Below are 7,951 nucleotides of genomic sequence, written 5' to 3' on the forward strand. Positions count from 1 at the left end.
CTGCAACAGAATTCCAGATGAATGAGCCAATCAGAGTGAAGTCATGGAGCCAAACATCAGCTCCATGTTGGACACACTGACAGTCCACTGGTGTCCAAAGTGCAGCATGGAGACGACTGTGGACAGAATGATGGAAAAGTAGTTGTTGTTCATGTACAGACCAGAAAGATGGAGTCCAGCTGTGTTTGATGCTGCTGGACAGACGGACCACTGGGAGTCTCTGAGCTCTGCTGGTCCAGTCTGTGGAGAATCAGCAACAATCAGATCCAACTGGACCCACTGGTGTCCTGCAAACACTCAGTAAAATCTACAAGATCTATTCTGTGTTTGTGGAAAAGCTCCAACACTCACTGCTGCACAGATGAATATAGAAATGTGAGAAAGTACGTTTACATACAGCTCATCTCTCCGCACCTGATGATGATGAAGATACTGATGCTGCTGATTGAAATTAAATAATAACATCCTTTGACCGGTCACTCCTGAAGGACACACAGTTGGTTTCAGATCCAGATCCATTTGTGAGTTTCTGATGGATCCTGAACACTGGTTTTATTAAAAGTGAGTTTCTTTCATTGTGGTGTTTGAGTTCTTTTGGATTTAGATCATCTCAGATCATAAATGCATCATGAATGCTGTGGTTTTCAGAAAAGCAATAATTCCAACATTCATTCTGACTCACAGATGAATCTGAGTTACAGTCAACTGGATTATTGATTCTCATTTAGACCAGAGGAAAATGATTTTCTTTTCTTTTTTTTTTCCGGTTCCGGGTTACAGCAGCACGCGTGTGTGGCTCTCTGCGGCTATACAACTATCTTCAAATGACTTAAAAAGTTGATTTTCTCCAAAAGAGAGAGCTGACCATGACTCCCAAGAAATGCCAGAACAACGAAGACCTTAAAAAGTCTATTGAAGATCTCCAAGCTGTGTTGTATCCGTCTATGGAACAAGTGAGAGCTAAGCTAACTCCACTGACTGAACTGATGGAAGAGTTCCGAAGATTTTGGGCTCAAAACGAGCAACGAGAAAACCGGGTCGACATTCTGGAGAAAAGACTGGACGATGTGGAACAACAAGTAAGGATGAATAATGTCATTCTTACTGGATTACCGATCAAACCTCGGGCAAAGCTGAACACAGCTGGAGCTAGCACTGCTAGTGCTAATAGCGCTAGCGTAACTAGCAGTGCTGAAACCCAGAGCGGTGCAGAGTCTCTGGAACGACAAGTGGAGTCATTTCTCACGTCTAAAGGGATTTCCCTGGATCTCAACACCATTGAGACCTGCCACCCGCTCCCCAGGAGAAAGGAGACGGATAAACCAACGATCCTCATCAGGTTTGTGAATCAAAAACACAAGCTAGCTCTGATGAATCAAAGAAGAAATCTGAAAAGATCTACTGCTTATATGAATGACCATCTGACCAGAAGGAATGCTGAAATCGCCAAACATGCACGGCTTCACAGAAAGCGTAAGCAGATTGAGAACACTTGGGTTAAAGGCTGCAGAATTTACGTCAAACCATTCGATCCACCGGACCTGTCCAAGGTTCTGGTTGTGAACACCATGAAGGACTTTGAGAAGTGTCTGATCACTGTCGTATGAAACAACATAGAGTGATTAATCAAAGACTCATATATGTTCAAGAAATATGACGCCTAGATTCATCGCTCTCTCCATAAGTCTGACGTAACAACAGCAGAGTCTTTGACCTGCAGACAACTTGACCTCAACTTTCACCGAGCTGATATCAGCTGAAGTGTCATGGTGCCTCTGTCAGCTCCTCCCCCTCCCCTCTCTGCTTGCGAGTGGACGCCCTGAATCAGCTACAAACTGAGCAGAACTTCCCCCGAAGCTACAAACCTCTCCACAGAGCTTCATCCAAACGCCAAGCCTCAAGCCCGAGCCACAGCCGAACCTCCAACCACGTCAAGAACCGCAGCCGGAGCTTCCCTCTCATCGCGTGTCACCACCGAACTGCAAGTCACGCTCCGGAAACCTCGACGGCTCTCCTACCACGCCACCCTACTGCCACAACTAAACCACTTTACCTCCGGAAATAACTAAATTCCATTACTTACCTTCATCCTCCTCCTGTCCTCCTTCCGGGTTCCAGCATCTGGGTCTGCCAAGTGTAGTGTATCTAGACAGAACGAACTGGCCAAACTCCCGACCCAGCTGACCCGGAAGATCCTCGTCTGACGGTCTCCCAGCAAGGATTATTCCTGGAACTTCTCTACAGTGCCATTACCCGTATCACTACTGTTCAAGAGGACATTCTCTCACGTATCAAAGGTACCACACAACTTTTACTGAGCTAACCGGACGATATGCTAACTCCGCTCCATTTTCCAGCAACATCGCTACTTCCGGTTCCGCCGACACTCCGGAAAACTTCCGGCTACAACCGGAGCCGTTTCTAGGCAACGTTGAAGCCTGTGGCGGCTCCTTACTACAATTCCAATTCCAATTCCAATCATGTTACCATGAATTTTATGTTCATCCCTGTCAAGCAATGCTGGAAATCCGAAATCCATTGTGCCAAACCCCTGATTGACTCTGGAGCCAAACAGAGTCTTTTCGATCAAGATCTTGTTTCTAAACTTTGTCTCCCCACAGAACCCTTGGAAATTCCCATCGAGGACTCAGGCTTAGGAGGTCAACACCTCTCCCGGATCACGCACCGCACCAAACCCGTTCAGCTACTCACGTCTGGTAATCACAGGGAAACCATTCAATTTCTCATCACGCAATCCGCTCACACTCCTATCGTCCTAGGGTTCTCATGGTTAAAACTGCACAACCCCCAATTCAATTGGAGCCTTGGTCAAATTACTAATTGGATTGCCTACTGTCTCGCTAACTGCCTCTCGTCCGCTATACCCTCCACTCACCGTTATTCCACCGAACCTTCCTGCAAGGTGGATCTAGAAAAAATTCCTCCTTGTTATCATGATCTACAAGACGTATTCTGTAAAGCCAAAGCCAGCGCTTTACCCCCCCCATCGCCCCTACGATTGCGCCATCAACTTGCTACCTGGTGCTTCCCTTCCTAAAGGCAGATTATTTCATCTCTCCGGACCTGAAATACTCTCCATGGAGAGTTACATGCAGGAGGCGCTGTCCCTGGGTCACATCCGTCCCTCGTCTTCCACTGTGGGAGCTGGCTTCTTCTTCGTGGAGAAAAAGGATAAATCTCTCTGCCCCTGCATTGACTATCGGGAACTCAATCAAATGACGATCAAAGATAAGTACTCGTTACCTCTCATCTCCTCTGTGTTCGACTCTGTACAGGAAGCCCGGGTCTTCACGAAATTGGATCTACGTAATGCCTACCACCTGGTCTGCGTCAAGGAGGGTGACGAGTGGAAGACAGCATTCAACACCCTTTTGGGACATTATGAATATCTGGTGATGCCCTTCGGGCTTACCAATGCTCCTGTCGTCTTCCAGAGACTGGTGAACGATGTCCTCAGAGACTTCTTGAATCGCTTCGTTTTCATATATTTACATGACATCCTCATCTATTCCAGTAATCGAACTCAGCATGAACAACATGTGCGCCAAGTACTCAACAGACTTCTTGAAAACCAACTTTACGTAAAGTTTGAGAAATGCAAATTTCATGTTCACACTGTACAGTTCTTGGGTTACATCATAGAGGCTGGTCGCATTCGACTCGACCCCTCCAAAATTGAGGCTGTGACCAATTGGGAACCCCCAGATAACCGAAAAAAACTCCAACAATTTTTAGGTTTTGCCAATTTCTACAGGCGGTTTAAACGAAATTATATCAGTATAGCCGCGCCCCTTACTCGCCTCACATCCACCAAACACAGTTTCATGTGGAATCCTGATGCTCAAAATGCCTTCGACCGTCTCAAAGAACTTTTTGTCACAGGCCCCATACTGATTCAACCTGACCCCTCACGCCAATTCATCTTGGGGGTGGATGCCTCGGATTCTGGAGTTGGAGCTGTCTTATCACAAAAGGATAAAGAGTCAGGTAAACTTAAACCATGTGCCTTCTTCTCCAAAAAGTTATCTTCAGCTGAGCAGAACTACGACGTTGGGAACCGGGAACTGCTGGCGATAAAGTTGGCTCTTGAAGAATGGCGACACTGGCTGGAGGGGGCAGAACATCCTTTCATCGTTTGGACGGATCACAAGAATCTGGCTTACCTGAGGACCGTGAAGAGGCCAAATTCCCGACAGGCTCGTTGGTGTTTATTCTTTGACAGATTTCAATTCACGATCACCTACAGACCCGGAACCCGCAACGTCAAGCCCGACCCCCTGTCCCGCAAATTTTGCTCTACTGAACCTACCACTTCCACAGTCATCCCTTCAACCTGCATCGTGGGCGCCCTCACCTGGGACATTGAAAATCGAGTCCTCCAAGTTCAAGGTGAGGAACCCGATCATGCCCCCTGCCCTAATGGCACTTTGTGTGTCCCTACCTCTCTCAGGTCGGAAGTAATATCCTGGGGACACACCTCTCGGGTGTCCTGCCACGGCGGCGTCCAGAGAACCCTCAATCTCCTCCGTAGAAGATTTTTCTGGCCTTCTATGGACAAGGATGTTCGAGAGTTTGTGGCTGCCTGTACCACCTGCGCCCGCTCTAAGTCATCCAATTCAGCGCCGGCAGGACTACTTCAACCATTACCTACCCCCAGCCATCCCTGGTCACACATTGGCTTGGACTTCGTCACCAGTTTGCCCCCTTCTCAGGGTAATTCTGTCATCCTCACTGTCGTTGATTGGTTTTCAAAAATGGCTCACTTCATTCCCCTTGCCCAGTTCCCCTCGGCCACGGAAACCGCTTAAGTCCTGGTTAATCAGGTGTTCCGGCATCACGGCATTCCCCTGGACATTGTTTCTGACCATGGCCCTCAGTTCATCTCTCAAGTTTGGAAGGCCTTCTGCTCCGCCTTAGGGGCCACGGTCAGCCTCACTTCCGGTTATCACCCCCAGTCCAACGGTCAAGCAGAGAGGGCCAACCAGGAACTGGAGGCAGCTTTGCGTTGCCTGGCAGCACAGAACGACAGTGACTGGTCCCAGTATTTGGTCTGGATTCAGTATGCCCACAATACCCACTCATCCTCCGCTACTGGCGTGTCACCTTTCGAAGCCGCCCTCGGGTACTCACCACCTCTGTTTCCGTCCCAGGAACTCGATTTGGCTGTGCCATCTGTCCAGGAACATCTCCAGCATTGCCAACGCATCTGGCAACAAACCACAGCTGCTCTCCTCCGCACCAAGGAGAGCAACTGCCGCATCGCCAATTGACACAGGGTGGTGGGACCCACTTACCAGCCTGGTCAGAGGGTATGGCTCTCCGCTCGCAACATACCCATCCAAGCCAACTCCCAGAAACTGGCTCCACGGTACATCGGACCCTACGTCATTGACAGGATCGTCAATCCTACCTGTGTCCGACTCCGTTTGCCACGAGCGCTCAAGGTACACCCCTCATTTCACGTCTCCCGAATCAAACCCGTACAGGACAGTCCTCTGTGCCCGCCGTCGACTTCCCCTGCGCCCGCCCGGGTCATCGACGGCGCCGCGGTCGTCATGGTTAGCCGTATTCTGGACATCCTGGGCCGCAGAAACCAGTTCCTGGTTGATTGGGAGGGTTATGGTCCTGAGGAGCGATCATGGGTATCCCGCTCTCTCATTCTGGACCCGTCCCTCATTGAGGATTTTTTCCGGGCCCATCCTGATCACCGTCCTGGACCGCCCTGAGGCGGTCATTGAGGGGGGGGTACTGTCATGGTGCCTCTGTCAGCTCTTCCCCTCCCCTCTCTGCTTGGCCACTGATTAATCACAGCTGTGTCCACTCTACTCATCACCCGACCAGACCTTCTGATGAGCTCCAGGATCATCACTCATCGCCAGTTTGTAACCCTGATGGTGCTAGTCTGATCTTACCTCTGTGTTCATGCCAAGTATCTTAGTCATTGTCTCACGTGTCTCTATCCTGTCTCCAGGACTCTCATGCCCACGAGTGGACGCCCCGAATCAGCTACAAACCGAGCAGAACTTCCCCCGAAGCTACCAACCTCTCCACAGAGCTTCATCCAAACGCCAAGCCTCAAGCCCGAGCCACAGCCGAACCTCCAGCCACGTCAAGAGCCGCAGCCGAAGCTTCCCTCTCATCGCGTGTCACCGCCGAACTGCAAGCCACGCTCCAGAAACCTCGACGGCTCTCCTACCACGCCGCCCTACTGCCACAACTAAACCACTTTACCTCTGGAAATAATTACATTCCATTTTTTACCTTCATCCTCCTCCTGTCCTCCTTCCGGGTTCCAGCATCTGGGTCTGCCAAGTGTAGTGTGTCATGACATGAAGAAGGATATGGACCTGAATCTAATGTCTGCAGACATAACATCGAAGAGAACTATAAACTCTGTTTAAACCCAGAAGAACGGCTGTTAATCAGCAGAAAAAGAAATGCCAACTTTGGACAATCGACAGATTATGGACCCTTTTTATTTTTCCCTTACAGCATTACTTTATAATAAAAAAATAAAATAAAGAAATACAAAAAAAAGGGTAAAACAAATGATTAATCAAATGATTAATCACTTATGGTTAAATTGATCGACGTTTAATGATATTACTTCACTTGCTCCTAAAATTGATAAATTGATTCAAAAATCTTTCCTAATGTAACATAATTTTGCACATATTTTTTTTCTACTTTTGATACTTGATGAAATTTTGCTATGAAAATCTCTGAAACAGTGTTGTGTATTTTACTGATATAGTAATATTTTTGAATCATATGAATGACTTTTATAAGTAACATAATCTGCATATATTTTAGATAACTGATCTGCATTTGCCATGTTGATTTTTATGAAATAGTTATTTTTGCATAATAATTAGGTAATTCATCTTTGTCATGTGCTTTATTGATACTTTATGATTCTTACTTCTGCCTGATAAAAGCTAGGAACCGGATATTGATAAATCATGTAATAAAATGGTTGTAGTATAACGGGGTGGGATTATATAAGTTCGCTTCCTTCCACTCCCTTTTAAGCAATATTTATTAATATGTCTAATTAGCCTAAGTTTGATTAGTTATTGTATGAATGTATAACTGATGATTATATTGCTTTTGTGTATTATTTCTATTTAATTGCTTGGAATGAACCATTTCAAATCAAATAAAAAAAATCAAGAAAATGAAGAAGTTAATGTTTGAGTTTGTTGATGAGATACAAAGAAAAACTTTCTATTTAGAATTTTATTGGAGAACAACCATTCTGCATCAATACTTTATATTATTTTCCCTGGTTAATCGTGGTGAGAAATCGTAATGAAAGACCTTAATTAAAGTATTTGACAAAAATTTATTTTCTGATCTAAACATTTGTTCAAATTTGTTCAAAAATAAGAAAAGATTGCTATTTTGCTTAAAGTTTCGCCAACATCTCTGCTCTCATAGACTCAGAGATCTTCTCTGATCTTCTTCAGACTCAGATCAAAGCTCTGCTGTCTGTTTGGGATTCTGAACTCCTGGTCATTGCTTTTCTTCACCAACTTTCTTGGAGGGTTCCTGAGTTCCAGAGGAGATTTGGACTTGTTATGATTTTAGTCTTTGAAACTATTTTTTAGCAGAAGAACAGAAATGACAGAAAATGGGAGGAGCCAACACGTCAGTCAGAAATGGAAATTCCTCATTGACCTTCAGACTTTGTGCTTTGGTTGAGAAGTGAGCCTCAGCTCTGCAATGATGTAGAAAATCTCAGAGAATCAATTTCATTTGGAATGAATTCTGTTCACTCAGAGACCTGAAGGACTTCAAACCATCAGAGAATGATGACATCATGGCTCATATTTGGGATTTGGAGCTAAAGTTACTGTTTGGGTTTCTCTCCAACAGTCAAATCCCATCTAAACACTGTGGAAAAAGATTCAGATCTCTCTTCACTAGA

General features: G+C 46.0%; 2 protein-coding genes across 5 annotated transcripts in view; one reads left to right on the plus strand and one right to left on the minus strand.

Moving 5' to 3' along the window:
- The window catches only part of LOC110013798 (gastrula zinc finger protein XlCGF28.1), a 989,290-nt gene that overhangs the window by 159,541 nt on the left and 821,798 nt on the right, over positions 1-7,951 (minus strand). The gene's annotated exons all lie outside the window — the stretch shown is intronic.
- The window catches only part of LOC101169839 (NLR family CARD domain-containing protein 3), a 1,010,604-nt gene that overhangs the window by 28,246 nt on the left and 974,407 nt on the right, over positions 1-7,951 (plus strand). The window lies entirely within an intron of this gene.

The sequence above is a fragment of the Oryzias latipes genome, chromosome 2, assembly GCF_002234675.1.
Source record: "Oryzias latipes chromosome 2, ASM223467v1".
Taxonomy (NCBI): Eukaryota; Metazoa; Chordata; class Actinopteri; order Beloniformes; family Adrianichthyidae; genus Oryzias; species Oryzias latipes.